At 44.8% G+C, this 18,171-nt stretch overlaps 4 non-coding genes across 4 annotated transcripts; all 4 read right to left on the bottom strand.

Moving 5' to 3' along the window:
* Positions 1-1,167: 1,167 nt before the first annotated feature.
* trnal-cag (transfer RNA leucine (anticodon CAG)) lies at positions 1,168-1,249 on the bottom strand. The gene has a single exon. It is a non-coding gene; the product is annotated as a tRNA-Leu (tRNA).
* Positions 1,250-2,905: 1,656 nt separating this feature from the next.
* Positions 2,906-2,978, bottom strand: trnav-aac (transfer RNA valine (anticodon AAC)). The gene has a single exon. It is a non-coding gene; the product is annotated as a tRNA-Val (tRNA).
* A 2,551-nt stretch (positions 2,979-5,529) lies between these two features.
* On the bottom strand, positions 5,530-5,602 carry trnav-aac (transfer RNA valine (anticodon AAC)). Its single transcript has one exon. It is a non-coding gene; the product is annotated as a tRNA-Val (tRNA).
* A 1,482-nt stretch (positions 5,603-7,084) lies between these two features.
* trnal-cag (transfer RNA leucine (anticodon CAG)) lies at positions 7,085-7,165 on the bottom strand. The gene has a single exon. It is a non-coding gene; the product is annotated as a tRNA-Leu (tRNA).
* Positions 7,166-18,171: the final 11,006 nt, after the last annotated feature.

The raw sequence follows: 18,171 nt of genomic DNA, 5'->3' as shown, positions 1-18,171 counted from the left end.
GAAACTCGGGAGCATAGTTTAAGGTGAGTGCTCTGAAATTGACAAAGGACCTGAGGCACATTTCCCACACACAAGGTTGTGCGTGTATGGAATGAGCTACCAGAGAAGTGGAGGAGGCTATTGCACTCAGAAAATTGCAATGGTAATCGGATCAGTTTCTGATAGGATGGGTTTTAGAGGTTGGAGGCCAAATGCTGTGGAAACGGGACTTGTTTAATTTTGATATGTGGTGAGTATGGATGAGATACACCGAAGTATCTGTTTCCACGCAGTGTACCAATAACGTTGTGTTTGAAAGGATTACTTTTTAGCGGAGCTTGCTGTCGCAGTCTGTAGCACAATCATTTAGACTGTTCGACTGCTCACGGGAAAGGTATTATTGTGAAACACTGCAGAAACGAACGACTCCCTTACTTTTGCTGTGACTGACCATACTTCGTGAAATTTTTCCAGATCCTCAGTTGAGGAATTTTGCTGCTGGAAGTTACCTCAGAACCCCTGTTAACTCGTAATGTATTGAGCGAATAGCAAGCCAGAAGCATTTAACACGGAACACAAACAAAACTGGCATACCTAATGCATGTTCAGACACAGCGAAGCATGAATGATACATGTGAGACAGTCCGAGGGCATGAGGCAAAAAGTACCTCACAACTAACAACTGGGCAATTCCAAACTACTCTTTTCAACAACATGCAGTCTTAGTGCACCACCACTTCCCGGAACAATGCTGAGAAAAGAGAGAAAGAAAGAAATAATAAGTAGGGCCATAAAAAAAGTGAATTTACCAATCACAGTCTCGATTAGATTACCTTTCCCTTCCGGTGTCTCCAAGATGGAAATGAAGGAAATGGGAGAAATTCAATAACACATTCAGTGGAAAGAATTCCCATTCGCCAGAAAGCAAATACTGATAACGAAATCGATTCAGCGCAGGACTTTGTTTCACAACAGCGATGAAATAACAGTCTCCATTCGGTTCCAGTAAAAACTCAACTTGCCTGGAACGTAAAAGCAAGCGTTGAGCTGTTTGCGATTTTCGGCAGGGGAGGCGAGCACCATCATGACAGCAGAGAGACTTCACAATATCACCACATTTAATTCCCCTGCAATATCAACGCAGCGGGATTTTAACAATGCTGCAGCGGTGGAGTTGACCAGCTGAAATGGCAGTGGTGGGATTCGAACCCACGCCCCTTTCAGGACTGGAACCTGGATCCAGCGCCTTAGACCGCTCGGCCACACTACCAGACAGCGCAGCAGCGCATTTACTTGCATTTCGAATTGTGCTCCTGCATAACCACACATGCTAAGTCAAATGAAAAGGGTTCCATGATCCCTCTCCGACTCGCACAGCTGCTGGGATGTGCCCAGTTACAATGACAATTTCGCAGCAGATCATGAAAGCCCATCAATCCAGACAAAAATCAATGGTAAGCTGAGTCTATCTTCTCAGACTCTTTTCAACCAGAAATGTATCTTTGACTGCGTGAGAATATATGTTCGGTTATGATTTGGTCAAATCACCATGAGCTGCTTGACATTACTTCAATTTCGATTCTTGCTTTGCTGAATGATTTCACCCATTGCTCGAAACAGGACAACTTTCACGTTTACACGGAACATGAAACACACCGGACTGCAGGGAAAATGCACAAAGCTGAGCAGGCCGTGTTCCACATTATACCGTGCAGCATCGTTTCAGTCACTGTGTCTGTTTTGCAGAATAAGAGTCCCAAAGAATGTTCTCCATCCTAAAACCGGAGGTAGCATTACAATCCGAGAACGACAGATCACATTGGGAGGATGCTCTGACCTCGGGGCCAGTTCGAGATGCCAACTTTCCTTGCCTTTTACCTTAACCGTGCAATTGGCTGCAGGGATGTTCATACCTGGACATGAGCCACATGGATACCAACTGAGTTGGAAACCTGTGTGCGAATCGACGAGAAGCGACTCAATAAATTTTGCTAAATTCCATGGTGCTTATTAGAAATGCAGTTTCTGTTCACGTCAATTTAAAAGGCAGTTTCTGAACATAGTAACAGAAGGTCCTACTCACCCCACCCCCACTGCGGAAGAGGTGCTAACTGCCCTTGAGTGCTTTTTGTTCTCGATGTGAAGAGCTCTCCCGCATGAGTCACCTTCACGTCTCTTGTTGCTGAGTGACTCACAAAGAAGGAGATTCACCAGAGCTGCAACTGCCTCACTTTCCCACTCGCCCTCCCGTTTACATTTTCCTGCTCGTCAGTGATTTAAAGAAAACCAAAAGGTTGCGATGTCATTCTGTAGCCTCTCTGTCAATTCCTCCGTTTCAGTTCCAACTTGGCTTAGATCTCGGGGCTCACCTTAATACTAGCGACGCTATGAAATCACAAGTCCAGAGGTTCCTCTGAGAGTGTAATTTCTTTCATTGCTGTTGCTGATTGAATGAGTCACTATAACGTGCGAACTGATCCAAACCATGATTCAGCACCTCTGCTGCCAATTCTCGCACGTTGAATAACGACAGACAGCTTCCAAATGAGGCCTTGCAGAGACGACTTTGGGGTACATTTGTCAGACAGACCAGTTGAGGAATCCGTGGTGCACTGTGACACCAGCTCATCAGCTTCTTCGCTGTCTTTGAACCGGCCCGCCTGCGCAAGGAATGCAAATGCGGTACTGCTTTTTGTGGAAGATTCAGAACGCGGTAACTACACTCTGAAACAGAATGGCATATGATCAGACCCAGCTTGGAGAAAACCTTTACAATGCTTTGCAAACTAATTTAATGGAATTGCATTACATTTCACAAAGAGAGCAGATTTGTTCGAGCGATTTCGAAGGCAGGTTTGCAGATGGGAAAGCAAGCAAGAAAGCTGCGTTGTTGTCCGTGTAAAAGGCTGCAATTGAAGAACAAAGCAGTTTCTGCCCAGTTTCGAACTGGGGACCTTTCGCGTGTTAGGCGAATGTGATGACCACTACACTACAGAAACAAGCCTGCGCCGGCCGTGCTGCGGCTCTGTGGCATCCAGCACTGAAAGTTGAAGCCATTCTCCGTTTCACCTTTCTTTTTCCAACAGCTCGTTGTTATCCAGGGTAATTGACATCTTGAAAAAGTTAAAAAAAAAGAAACAGACGTGAAATTGGTGACAAAATATAGACAAGGATGTGGTCAATGTTCGGACTGTAGAGTGAGGTGGAATAGGCTGGGACAACTTTCCCGGCAGCATAACGGCTGCGACATGATTTTATGGAAGGGTTTTGAACTGAGTATTTACGTGCTTTACCCAAGCTGGGGTGGTTGGAAACTCGGAGCATAGTTTAAGGTGAGTGCTCTGAAATTGACAAAGGACCTGAGGCACATGGTTGTGCGTGTATGGAATGAGCTACCAGAGGAAGTGGAGGAGGCTATTGCACTCAGGGAGCAGTTTCTCCAAATGCTCTTGACAAAGGACCTGAGTTGCACATTTCGCAGTCTGTACACAATCATTTAGGTTCGACTGCGTAGTATTGTGAAACACTGCAGAAACTCCCTTACTTTTGCACTGAGGAAGATCCTCAGTTGAGGAGGCTGGAAGTTGCAACTCAGTATTGAAATTGCAATGGTAAATGCGGCGAAGCAGAATTTCAGTCCGAGAGAGGATGGGAATTTAGCAGTGGATGGAGGCCATAAAAAAAGTGCTCACAGTCTCGGATTACCTTTCCCTTCCGGTGACGGAAATGGTTTCAATAACACATTCAGTGGATATGTAACGATGAATGATTCAGCGCATTTGGCGATGAAATAACAGATAGTAAAAACTCAACCGAAGTAAAGCAACGTCTGTTTCCACGCGACAGTTGTACACCACAAATTCCCCTGGAATATCGTTTTAACAACGCTGTTTGACCAGCTGAAATGGCAGTGGTGGATTTTTCAGGACTGGAACCTGGATCCAGGCCTTAGACCGCTCGCCACACTACCAGTTTACTTGCATTTCGAATTGCATAACCAACATGCAAGTCAAATGAAAAGGGTTCCATGATCCCTCTTCGCACATTGCTGGGATGTGCCCAGCTACAATGCAATTTCGCAGATCATGAAAGGACAAAAATCAATGGTAAGCTGAGTCTGACTCTTTTCAACCAGAAATGTAGACTGCGTGAGAATATATTTCGAATTTGTCAAATCATTTGACTGTTGACTTACTTCAATTTCGATTCTTGCTTTGCTGAATGATTTCACCCATTGCTCGAAACAGGACAACTTTCACGTTTACACGGAACATGAAACACACCGGACTGCAGGGAAAATGCACAAAGCTGAGCAGGCCGTGTTCCACATTATACCGTGCAGCATCGTTTCAGTCACTGTGTCTGTTTGCAGAATAAGAGTCCCAAAGAATGTTCTCCATCCTAAAACCGGAGGTAGCATTACAATCCGAGAACGACAGATCACATTGGGAGGATGCTCTGACCTCGGGGCCAGTTCGAGATGCCACTTTCCTTGCCTTTTACCTTAACCGTGCAATTGGCTGCAGGGATGTTCATACCTGGACATGAGCCACATGGATACCAACTGAGTTGGAAACCTGTGTGCGAATCGACGAGAAGCGACTCAATAAATTTTGCTAAATTCCATGGTGCTTATTAGAAATGCAGTTTCTGTTCACGTCAATTTAAAAGGCAGTTTCTGAACATAGTAACAGAAGGTCCTACTCACCCCACCCCCACTGCGGAAGAGGTGCTAACTGCCCTTGAGTGCTTTTTGTTCTCGATGTGAAGAGCTCTCCCGCATGAGTCACCTTCACGTCTCTTGTTGCTGAGTGACTCACAAAGAAGGAGATTCACCAGAGCTGCAACTGCCTCACTTTCCCACTCGCCCTCCCGTTACATTTTCCTGCTCGTCAGTGATTTAAAGAAAACCAAAAGGTTGCGATGTCATTCTGTAGCCTCTCTGTCAATTCCTCCGTTTCAGTTCCAACTTGGCTTAGATCTCGGGGCTCACCTTAATACTAGCGACGCTATGAAATCACAAGTCCAGAGGTTCCTCTGAGAGTGTAATTTCTTTCATTGCTGTTGCTGATTGAATGAGTCACTATAACGTGCGAACTGATCCAAACCATGATTCAGCACCTCTGCTGCCAATTCTCGCACGTTGAATAACGACAGACAGCTTCCAAATGAGGCCTTGCAGAGACGACTTTGGGGTACATTTGTCAGACAGACCAGTTGAGGAATCCGTGGCGTACTGTGACACCAGCTCATCAGCTTCTTCGCTGTCTTTGAACCGGCCCGCCTGCGCAAGGAATGCAAATGCGGTACTGCTTTTTGTGGAAGATTCAGAACGCGGTAACTACACTCTGAAACAGAATGGCATATGATCAGACCCAGCTTGGAGAAAACCTTTACAATGCTTTGCAAACTAATTTAATGGAATTGCATTACATTTCACAAAGAGAGCAGATTTGTTCGAGCGATTTCGAAGGCAGGTTTGCAGATGGGAAAGCAAGCAAGAAAGCTGCGTTCTTGTCCGTGTAAAAGGCTGCAATTGAAGAACAAAGCAGTTTCTGCCCAGTTTCGAACTGGGGACCTTTCGCGTGTTAGGCGAATGTGATGACCACTACACTACAGAAACAAGCCTGCGCCGGCCGTGCTGCGGCTCTGTGGCATCCAGCACTGAAAGTTGAAGCCATTCTCCGTTTCACCTTTCTTTTTCCAATAGCTCGTTGTTATCCAGGGTAATTGACATCTTGAAAAAGTTAAAAAAAAGAAACAGACGTGAAATTGGTGACAAAATATAGACAAGGATGTGGTCAATGTTCGGACTGTAGAGTGAGGTGGAATAGGCTGGGACAACTTTCCCGGCAGCATAACGGCTGCGACATGATTTTATGGAAGGGTTTTGAACTGAGTATTTACGTGCTTTACCCAAGCTGGGGTGAGTTGGAAACTCGGAGCATAGGTTTAAGGTGAGTGCTCTGAAATTGACAAAGGACCTGAGGCACATTTCCCACACACAAGGTTGTGCGTGTATGGAATGAGCTACCAGAGGAAGTGGAGGAGGCTATTGCACTCAGAAAATTGCAATGGTATTCGGATCAGTTTCTGGATAGGATGGGTTTAGAGGGATGGAGGCCAAATGCTGTGGAACGGGACTTGTTTAATTTGGATATGTGGTGAGCATGGATGAGATACACCGAAGTATCTGTTTCCACGCGGTGTACCCCAATAACGTTGTGTTTGAAAGGATTACTTTTTAGCGGATCTTGCCGTCGCAGTCTGTAGCACAATCATTTAGACTGTTCGACTGCTCACGGGAAAGGTAGTATTGTGAAACACTGCAGAAACGAACGACTCCCTTACTTTTGCTGTGACTGACCATACTTCGTGAAATTTTTCCAGATCCTCAGTTGAGGATTTTTGCTGCTGGAAGTTACCTCAGAACCCCTGTTAACTCGTAATGTATTGAGCGAATCGCAAACAGAAAGCATTTAACACGGAACACAAACAAAACTGGCATACCTAATGCATGTTCAGACACAGCGAAGCATGAATGCTAAATGTGAGACAGTCCGAGGGCATGAGGCATAAAGTAACCTCACAACTAACAACTGGGCAATTCCAAACTACTCTTTCAAACATACTGCAGCCTTAGTGCACCACCACTTCCCGGACAATGCTGAAAAGAGAGAAAGAAAGAATATAATAAGTATGGGCCATTAAAAAAAGTGAATTTCACCAATCACAGTCTCGATTAGATTACCTTTCCCTTCCGGTGTCTCCAAGACGGAAATGAAGGAAATGGGAGAAATTCAATAACACATTCAGTGGAAAGAATTTCCCATTCGCCAGAAAGCCAAATAACGATGAATCGATTCAGCGCAGGACTTTGTTTCACAACAGCGATGAAATAACAGTCTCCATTCGGTTCCAGTAAAAACTCAACTTGCATGGAACGTAAAGCAAGTGTTGAGCTGTTTGCGATTTTCGGCAGGGGAGGCGAGCACCATCATGACAGCAGAGAGACTTCACAATATTCACCACAGTTAATTCCCCTGGAATATCAACACAGCGGGGATTTTAACAACGCTGCAGCGGTGGAGTTGATCAGCTAAAATGGCAGTGGTGGGATTCGAACCCACGCCCCTTTCCGACTGGAACCTGGATCCAGCGCCTTAGACCGCTCGGCCACACTACCAGACAGCGCGGCAGCGCATTTACTTGCATTTCGAATTGTGCTCCTGCATAACCACACATGCTAAGTCAAATGAAAAGGGTTCCATGATCCCTCTCCGACTCGCACAGCTGCTGGGATGTGCCCAGCTACAATGACAATTTCGCAGCAGATCATGAAAGCCCATCAATCCAGACAAAATTCAATGGTAAGCTGAGTCTATCTTCTCAGACTCTTTTCAACCAGAAATGTATCTTTGACTGCGTGAGAATATATGTTCGGTTATGATTTGGTCAAATCACCATGAGCTGCTTGACATTACTTCAATTTCGATTCTTGCTTTGCTGAATGATTTCACCCATTGCTCGAAACAGGACAACTTTCACGTTTACACGGAACATGAAACACACCGGACTGCAGGGAAAATGCACAAAGCTGAGCAGGCCGTGTTCCACATTATACCGTGCAGCATCGTTTCAGTCACTGTGTCTGTTTGCAGAATAAGAGTCCCAAAGAATGTTCTCCATCCTAAAACCGGAGGTAGCATTACAATCCGAGAACGACAGATCACATTGGGAGGATGCTCTGACCTCGGGGCCAGTTCGAGATGCCACTTTCCTTGCCTTTTACCTTAACCGTGCAATTGGCTGCAGGGATGTTCATACCTGGACATGAGCCACATGGATACCAACTGAGTTGGAAACCTGTGTGCGAATCGACGAGAAGCGACTCAATAAATTTTGCTAAATTCCATGGTGCTTATTAGAAATGCAGTTTCTGTTCACGTCAATTTAAAAGGCAGTTTCTGAACATAGTAACAGAAGGTCCTACTCACCCCACCCCCACTGCGGAAGAGGTGCTAACTGCCCTTGAGTGCTTTTTGTTCTCGATGTGAAGAGCTCTCCCGCATGAGTCACCTTCACGTCTCTTGTTGCTGAGTGACTCACAAAGAAGGAGATTCACCAGAGCTGCAACTGCCTCACTTTCCCACTCGCCCTCCCGTTTACATTTTCCTGCTCGTCAGTGATTTAAAGAAAACCAAAAGGTTGCGATGTCATTCTGTAGCCTCTCTGTCAATTCCTCCGTTTCAGTTCCAACTTGGCTTAGATCTCGGGGCTCACCTTAATACTAGCGACGCTATGAAATCACAAGTCCAGAGGTTCCTCTGAGAGTGTAATTTCTTTCATTGCTGTTGCTGATTGAATGAGTCACTATAACGTGCGAACTGATCCAAACCATGATTCAGCACCTCTGCTGCCAATTCTCGCATCTTGAATAACGACAGACAGCTTCCAAATGAGGCCTTGCAGAAACGAAGAGGAGTTGAAGAGGAGGCGTCCCGGCATTACATTGAGCTGTTAAATAGGAACAGGCAGGGTCCAGTAAGACCCCTAAACCTGTTCTATAGAACCAGGAGGAGACCATTCACCCCTCGAGACACTTACATAGAAATAGGAGGGTGTCACGGATGCTCCATCCTGGAAAACGAATGGAGCAGAGAATGTACTCATAGACGGCTCACAATGTTCCTCGTGGCTCCATTGCTTGTGGAACAAATGATACTTTAACGTGTTTTGCCGGCAGTGAAGAAGGAAGCCGAATGTTTTGTGCCAAGCCTCGAGGAGGCATCTCCCATCTCCAAGAAGACAGACCCATGTTCTCCGTGGGGGTCAGAAGCTGGTGGGGATAGTTAACTGTTTTAGAATGAAGGTATTGTGACTCCTGTCGGGATGGTGGATAACGTGAAGTTCTATGTATGATTACACACCAAATGTACTGTATTAATGTTGGAAGAGTTTAGTTAAAGAATGGCCCTCTCTCTCAATCGAAATGGTGAGTGGCGTGGATTGAGAGGAACGTTTTCAGAGTCTTTTAAGCCATCGAGAATCATGTAAACCACGTTAAAAAAATATGGAATTTATCACCGTATTAATTCTGTTTGGAATATAATGAGTAACTGCCCATCACCTTAAGGTTCTTTACAATCTCATTCTTCAAAGCGCTACAGATTAATCCTTACGCACAGGCGATGGTACAATCATTCCAACAATGAGTCTGGTGAAACTCCTTTACACTCTTTCTGCCAAGAGGATTATTCTTTATAAAGGAGAGAAAATCTGTGCACAATACCCCAAATACTATCTCAACAACACTCTAGGGTTGATCACAATAATTCTGTTCCCTTACTTAGCTGTCTTAACTTTTTTTCCTGTGGTTTGAAAAACAACTCCTTCTCACTACACTGCGAATGATGTGGAATTTTGAAGTTTCTTACATCTTTGCGTCAGTCATCACCAGAGGTGTCGATGGAGATGTATATCACGTTCAGAGAGAGAGACTCAATCAGAAAGAATTCACTTGAAACAGGGAATGGTCACCTACCTGAATGGAAATTACTTGCAGGAACATGGAAATCAGGCAGAGGAAGGAAGCTATCTTTCCTGTTGTTCTGCTCTCATGGGATGTGTGCAGCCCTGGTCAGGCCAGCATTTTATGCTGATCTTGAACTGAGTGGCTGATTCAGCTGATGCACAGGATAATAAAGAGTAAACCACATTGATGTGGATTTGCAGTCACACAGAGACCTGACCATGGAAGGATAACACATTGCCTTCTCTACAGGACATGAGACAAACAGATAGGCTTCTGTTTATAACAAGTGGTGATGATTTCATTTGCATTCCATCAACTTCCTTCATGAGACACCAAAAGATTATTATTGTGTGCCGCTTGATTATGAGTCAATGGCTTGACCAGCATGCACTGTCTGCTCATCTGACAGATTCTGTGGAGAGGACAAAGTAACAATCTCAAGTGTAAATATGTTGTGCTGTAAGCAGAATTGGAAGGGACTTGAAATGTTTATATCTGAATTTACCAAAGGCACAAATGATGAATGATTCAGCAGTTGCATTAAGGCTGAGAAGGTGACTTAAATATCCCTGATAGTGGTCCTGGGCAGGATTGGTGAGTGGGGACAATATGTAGAAATGTAAATATTAATGGAGAAAAAAGATAATGGAGTTTAGCAACATTCTGGTTTCTCCTCGCGTATTGTTGAGTAAGTTGTGAATAGTAATTTGCTAGCTATAATCAGTAAGGAATAAAATTTTTGACTATATCTGAAAATGATGACTTCCAAATTTTAAAATGTGATTATGAACAGCAATTCAGTTAAACTCAGCTTAATGGACAGATGGAATGACTTACCAGGAACACCAACTATAGCGAGGATGGGATAGTAACCACCTTGAATAATCCAAAGGATATCTTGTATCCGTGATGCTAATGATATCCAAGGTTGAGAAAGGAAGTAAAGACCCAAGTATAAACTCCTGTCTGTTGTAATATTCCAGTCTAAGGTTCTCACATTCTGATCCATTAATTGAACGTCCCAGTCTAATGTTCTCAGATTCTGATCTCTCCTCCTCCATCTCTCGAGGTACTGATCCCTGTTAGTCCAGTCGTTGATGCTCCCGCCCATACTGGGATTACACATTGAAGCGAGTCCTTAATTAATAGAAGAGGCAAACCCTCCAGTGACACATCTCGGATCCATGGAGAATGACATCAATCACAGTCACTGAACAAATAGCTCCAGCCAACGACTTTCAATTCAATATTGTTTTATTCAAATTCAGAACAATGATTTAAACTGTCATTTTCTGGATGGGCTATGTAAGGGTGGTAGATCTTGAGGCTGGTAGATCAATTGAGTTTAACCATTCAATCTGTCTTGGATGCAGGTGAAATGCCATAAGTTTATCAGAACTGAAACGTGCTTCTCTGTTTATAAATGGAAACATACATCCTGGAACTACTGACCAAGCATTATAATTTCAATAAAACATTGAGACAATTTAGATAGTTCATGATCTGAGGGGAATGTGTGTCTGAGAAACGTGAGGTTATAACAGACAAATGGCATGAAACTTTTAACAGAGAATTGAACGTGACAAATGCAATTCAGATTGTTATTCCAGTTTCGGAGAGAGGCAGATGAGGCCTGTGCTATTGATGTTATTGAAGTTCGTGAACTGTGATGAAGTGTCATTTACTGGACTTCAATGACAGTGTGATTATGGAATTGTGGAGGAGACAGAACATAAAGAGATGTGGGGGACATGGCAGTTCAGACATGACGGACGGACAATAATATTCCCCAGTTATCAGTATTGGAATGTTACCCTTTATAACTCATATGCAGAACAGATTCAAGGATACATTTAAAGTGAGGAACGAAGAATAAAATCTGTTTATTGAAAACAAAATCCAGCACAAAATAATTTTCTGTCCATACAAAACTATGGAAAGTACAAAGAGATAAGATACACTTATGATATTGAGCGAGATAAATTGAAGTGTGTATTACAAAACCACGGAAGTGGTGTGCAATCTTTCTCGCTCATTATTGGCCCACAGCTGAGATGCTGATTTCCCCTCTGTCAGTGATCCACCTCATTGAGGTTCTCTGGCGCAGTATGAGCAGGATTCTCAGTTCCTGCTGCTGTTCGCCCAGTCTATTTAAATTAAACCACCTTCTAATTGCAAAAACAAAAATCGCTTGGCCTTTTGCACTCTGTTTAACTGTCAGCAACTCAGCTCTGTGATATTATTGAAGATCAACGCTCTGGGACCACAGCCAGTATTCGCCCAATGCTCACAGGGTATGGCACAAGATAAAGGCTTTGCAATCTGTGAGAATTTCTAAATAAAACTTACATTTTCTGTCTGTTCCTGTCTATCTCTCCTCATGCTGTCTTCTGATCTATGCTACTCACCCTCGTTTAACATCCCTCCAATCACTCCCTGTTTCCAAATTGTACAGCTTGATGTTCGACTGGGACAAAACAACTATTATAGGACAAGCCAAACAGAGAACAACCAGGGAATTCTTAGAGGCGTGGCACTCATCAACAGATTCTATTATCAAACACATCAACCTGGACCCAATATACCAGCCAATTCAGCGGACAGCTGGAACTGACAACCGGAAGTGGCAGAGACAAACCACTACAAATGTCGGAGGAAATATCACAGAAGCGCTTCACAGGAGGTTCCCAAGCACTGAGGATGACCCTAGACAAGGGACTAAACGTTTGCAACACAAATTCCCATTTCGGCGAACAGAACCATAACAACAAGCACCCGAGCTACAAAGCTTTTCACAAATGTTGTGGCCACTTTGGAGAAATGGATAGAGCAGGGACAGGACTGATCGTTTGAGGGTCCGGGGTTTAGATGCTTCATTCAGAACAAGGAAGGTATTAGAAGTGGTGGGAGGGAGATGGCGCTGTTAATCAAAGACAATATTACGTTGGCAGAAAGGATGTTTGATAAGAACTCGTCTACTGAGTTAGTATGGGAAGAGGTTAGAAACAAAAACGGAGAGGTCAACCTGTTGACAGTTCTCTATAGCCCTCTGAAAAGTTCCAGAGATTTCAACTAAGGATTACAAAGATGATGTTGGATAAGAGCGAATATAACAGAGTATTTGTTACGGAAGACTTTACCTTTCCAAATATTGACTGGAAATGCTAGAGTTCAATTACTTTATATGGGTCAGTTTTAGTCCAATGTGTGCAGAATGGTTTCCTGACACAGTATGTACATAGGCCAACATGGTACAAGGCCAAATTGGATTTGGTACTGGGTAATTAACCAGACCAGGTGTTAGATTTGGAGGTAGGTGAACACTTGGCTGATAGTGGCCACAATTCAGTTATGTTTACCTTAGCGATAGTAAGGGACAGGTCTATACCGCAGGGCAAGAGTTATAGCTGGGGGAAAGGCAATTATGATGCAATTAGGAAAGGTTTTAGGATGCATAGCATGAGGAAGGAAACTGCAGGAGATGGGCACAATTGAAATGTGGAGTTTTTTCAAACAACAGCTACTGTGTGTCCTTGATAAGTTTATACCTGTCAGGAAAGGAGGAAGTGGTCACGTGAGGCTGCTGTGGTTTACTGAAGAAGTTGAATCTCTTGTCAAGAGGAAGAAGGAGGCTTATGTAAAGATGAAACGTGAGGGTCAGTTCGGATGCTTGAGAGTTACAAGTTATCTCGGAAGGACTTACAGAAAGAGCTAAGAATAGCCAAGAGAGAGCGTGAGAAGTCTTTGGCAAGTACGATCCAGGAAAACCCTCAAGCATTGTATCAGTATGTCACGAATAAAGTAATGACCAAATTAAGATTAGGGCCAATCAAGAACAGTAGTGTGAAGTTGTGTGTGTAGTCCAAGGAGATACGACAGCACTAAATAAATACTTGTATCAGTATTCACAATGGAAAAACAATGCTATCAAGGCCTATATGGAGTGAAGGCTATTAGACTAGATGAGATTGAAGTTCTTAAGGTGAAGATGTTAGCAATTCTAGAGAGTGTGAAAATAGATAAGTCCCCTTGGCCAGATGGGATTAATTCTCGGATTCTCTGAGAAGTTAGGGAGGAGGTTACACAAACATTGGTTCGGATCTTTACATCGCCATTGTCTGCAGGAATAGTGCCAGAAGACTGGACGATAGCAAATGTTGTCCCTTTGTTCAAGAAATTGAGAAGAGACAACCCTGGTAATTATATACCAGGCTTACTTTGGGTAAAGTGTTGGAAAGGATTATAAGAGATAGGACGTATTATCATCTAGAAAGGAATCATTTGATTATGAATAGTCAACAAGGTTTTGTGAAGGTTATGTCATGTTTCACAAGTCTTACTGAGTTCATTGAGAAGTTAACCAAACATGAGGGTAAAGTGGGGTATAAGGATTTCAGTCAAAAATTTGATAAGTCCACCATGCTAGGCTATTGCAGACAATATGGAGAGTGCGGTGTTGGAAAATCAGAACAGATGAGGCAGCGTCCAAGGAGTAGGAGAGTCGATGTTTCATTTGTAAACGCTTCATCAGGAATCAGTGTTCAGGTCTCTAGTATCTGCAATCTTCACTTTCTCCTAGCTCCTCGGATTCTGCCTGACCTGCTGTGCTTTTCCAGCACCACACTTTCGACTTTGATATCAAATATCTGTAGTCCTTACTTTCTCCCAGAAAATACGTAGACGTGGAATTGAGGGTGATTTAGTGGTTTGGATCAGACATTGGCTAGCTGAAAGAAGACAGAGGGTGGTAGTTTATAGGGAATGTTCATCCTCGAGTTCAGTAGCCAGAGGTACACTGTAAAAATCTGTTTTGGGGCGATTGTTGTTTGTCTTTTTGAAAATGTCCTTAATAAGAGAATGGAAAGATGAGTTAGTAAATTACGTTTTGCATTAAGGTCGGTGGAGCTGTGGGCAGTGCTGAAGGATGTTGCAGGTACTGAGCTGTAATGTTCTATGTTCATGCACTGACAATGAGCTGAATAGCTTCCTTCTGTGAAGTATCAATTCTGAGGTACTCTGACCACATTAAAAGCTTTAGATGCACGGAGAGACAAGCTTGTCCAGTAAAGGATACACACTGCACAAACATGCATCATCTCTCCCTGTTCTCTAATATACAGCGGCCTCAATATATCTGCCCAAACAAAATAGATTAATTCCAATTCAAGCAGTCAGGAGGCCGTTCACCAGAGGGGATTGCCATCAGAAGATTTAATTAATAACAAGATTTCAGAATAACACAAAAACAAAATAACATCACAGCGCATAATAATCGGCAGCAGAGTAAAACTTACAGTTGCAAATAGTTTCACGTTCAATATTATGTTCAGTTCTGGTCACCTTGCTATAGGAAGGACGGTATTAAACTGGAACGTTACAAGGATGTTGCCAGGACTCAAGGCTCTGAGTCATAGAGAGAGGTTGGGTAAGCTGGGACATTTCTCTTTAGAGTGCAGCTGCCAGGGGGTGCACGAAGTGCTTCGAGAGGCTAGTCATGGCCCACATTAGCTCCAGTCTCCCAGCCTGCCTCGATCCCCTACAGCGGAATGTGTCCATAGCGGGTGTCAAATCCTTGGAACATCTGGACAACAAGGACACCCACGTCATATTCCTCCTCATTGACTATAGATTCTCCTTCAACACCATTATTACCTTCAGACTGATCACAAAACTCCCTTAGTCTCAGCTCCGCCCTCTGAAATTGGATCCTCAGCTTTCTGACCCACAGGACACATACACCCAAGACTGTATTGCCAAAGTTTGAACGAATGCCATCTACATGTTCACTGATGACACCATCATAGTAGGACAGATATGTAATGATGGCAAGTCAAAATACAGAATGGAAAAAGAGGACTTGGTGACGTGCTGCACTGAGACCAACCTCTCTCAACATCGGCAGAACCAACCAACTGATCAATGACTTCAGAATGAAAGGAGGAGAACATGCCACCATCTACATCAATGGAACTGAATTTGAAATGGTGGACAACATTAAGTCCCTCGGAGTGAAGATAACTTACAGTCTGTCCTGGACTTCCCACGTAGATGTGACAGTCGAGATGGTACAACAACCCCTCTTCGTTCTCCAGCAGCTCAGGACATTTGGCATGCCAAGAACGATCCTAACCAATTTCTACAAATGCACCACTGAGAGCAAACCATCCAGGAGCGTAATGGCCTGGTGTGGCAACAGCCCAACCCAGGACAGTAAGAGAAATGACAGAAGGTTGTGTGCGCAGCCCATAGCATGAAGGAAACCAATCTCCTTTCCATTGACTCCATTTACACGGAATTTACATCTGTTTTTAACATAAGAAGATAATGGTTTCCCTAATCCTCAGCTCAGATCTGAAGAGGGTCTCTGCTGCCAGTTACATAGAGCTGTGCGTTGGTGGCTACCTCCTGGTTTTAACCTGGTGAAGGGTGGCTTTTGGCAGTCACATCAGAGGGTTTATCGTTTCCTGTTTGGGAGGTTCCACCCTCTTTTCTCCCCGCAGTGCTCTGTTTCTTCTTCTGGTGATGACCCTCCTCGAGCCCATCTTTGATTAGCTTAGATTACTTACAATGTGGAAACAGGCCCTTCATCCCAACACGTCCACACCAACCTGCCGAAGCGCAACCCACCCAGACCCTTCCCCCTACATTTTAACCCTTTATCTAACACTACGGGCAATTTAGCATGGCCAATTCACTGAACCTGCATATTCTTGGATTGTGGGACAAAACTGGAGCACCCGGTGGAAACCCACGCAGACACGGGGAGAACGTGCAAACTCCACACACAAAGTCGCCTGAGGTGGGAATTGAACCCGGGTCTCTGGCGCTGGCAGGAGGTAGTTCTAACCACTGTGCCACCATGCGGCCCATCTTCACCATCCGAAGAGCTGCCTGTAACCTCACCGTGAAGCTGTCATTTCCCCCTTTGGTAGGAGGTTTTGGTGACTGGGCACGTTTTCGCCCTCCTGTTTTTTATTCGAATCCACTCCTCTGCCTCCTTGGCTCCCTCCTCCTCTATTGCCTCCATCTGCTCTGTAGGAGCTGGGATCAGCTACTGTAACTACCTGCTGGCTGCTGGCTGTTCCGCTCCAGGCTGTCCTTCCTTCCGGGTGCCACCAGACACTGTTCCCTTGCTGGTTTGTGTTGCCTTGCTTATCTTTTGCCATCCACCTCTGGCCATCTGTGCTGAGGTGGCGGATGCTCGTCTTGGGTAGGCCTTGTACACGTGGTCCGCCTCGCCACACAGATTACAGTTCTTGGTCTCTTTGCATTCCTTGGTCAGGTGACCCTCCTGTTTGCAGTTCCGACAGTGACCTTACAGTCAGCCGCAATGTGACCTGACCTCCGCAGGTTTAGCACACTTTCGGCTGGGCTGCGTATGTCAGGTACCCTCTACCCCCTCCGATTGCAAAGTTGGAGGCTGGATGGATGATGATCCAATGGCATTGACACTCAGGATTAACCTGACCTACCACTTGCTGGTCCAGATCCTGAAAGGGTCGACCACATCAGTGCTTTCTGCCTCAACCTGGACGTATCTTCTCAGGAAGGTGAGGACACCAGCTGCTGGGACGTGGGGGCTGTACATATGAATCGTAACTCCCCTGCTCTGTGCAGGACGCACACCCAACAGGATCGCTGGCAAGGTGGTGAACAGAGGCTCCCCTTCCTTCTCCTTGAAGACCTTCAGGAGCTGCTCGCAGTGCTTCCCACTCCGGAAGGTCACATCAAATTAGCCTTCTCCCAGGAACATTCTGCATGCAGCACACTTCGGCTTTTTTTATTTCAAAAGTATACTTTATTCATAAAATAATTTGATGATCTGTACAGTTGGTCATGCCATACATACGTAAACATTTAGATACAGAGATCAGAATTTATCAGTTTTATATACAGGCCTATGTCCAAATATTTAGCTGCAGCATCAGCAGGGCCCAAATGAATGCGTGGGCCCCGTGTTCTTCTTAGGCAGGCAGATATTACACGGTGGTCTTTCCCCACCGCGCCTTGATGGCAGCTGCCCCAAGCTTCAGTGCGTCCCTCAACACGTAGTCCTGGACCTTGGAATGTGCCAGTCTGCAACACTCAGTCGGGGTCAACTCCTTCAGCTGGAAGATCAACAGGTTTCGGACCAGAGAGTCGATGATCCTCCAGGCACAGTTGATGTTTGTCTCGGTGTGCATCCCGGGGAACAGACCGTAGAGCACAGAATCCCGTGTCACGGCGCTGCTCGGGACAAGCACCACTGCATTCCTCTCCTTCTGCGTAGGCACATTCTAGAAGGTGTGTGACAGTCTCGCCCCGCCACCCGACTCCCACAGCCACTTCGAGGGCAACGTGTGGTACGGCTGAGAGTCAGGGCGTGCATAAAGGATCTCACAGACAGAGCCTTTCTCACCACCAACCAAGCCATGTCTTGGTGCTTGTTGGAAAGTTTGGTGATGAAGCATTCTGCCAAATGGCTTTGACAGTCTGCTCAGGGAACCGCTCAATAGGATCGGCCCTCTCCTTTTCCCGAAAGGTCTCAAGGTTACTACGTGCTGACCACTTCCTGATGGACTTTTGGTCAAAGGTGATTTTCTTCATAAACTTCTCCACGAAGGACAGGTGATACGGAAGGTCCAACTACTCGGAACGATCCACGGCAGCGAGGCCAG

This window comes from Hemiscyllium ocellatum (genome assembly GCF_020745735.1).
Source record: "Hemiscyllium ocellatum isolate sHemOce1 chromosome 17 unlocalized genomic scaffold, sHemOce1.pat.X.cur. SUPER_17_unloc_2, whole genome shotgun sequence".
Classification (NCBI taxonomy): Eukaryota; Metazoa; Chordata; class Chondrichthyes; order Orectolobiformes; family Hemiscylliidae; genus Hemiscyllium; species Hemiscyllium ocellatum.
The sequence above is the reverse complement of the archived record's forward strand: the minus strand, read 5'-3'. Positions and strand labels throughout refer to the sequence as shown.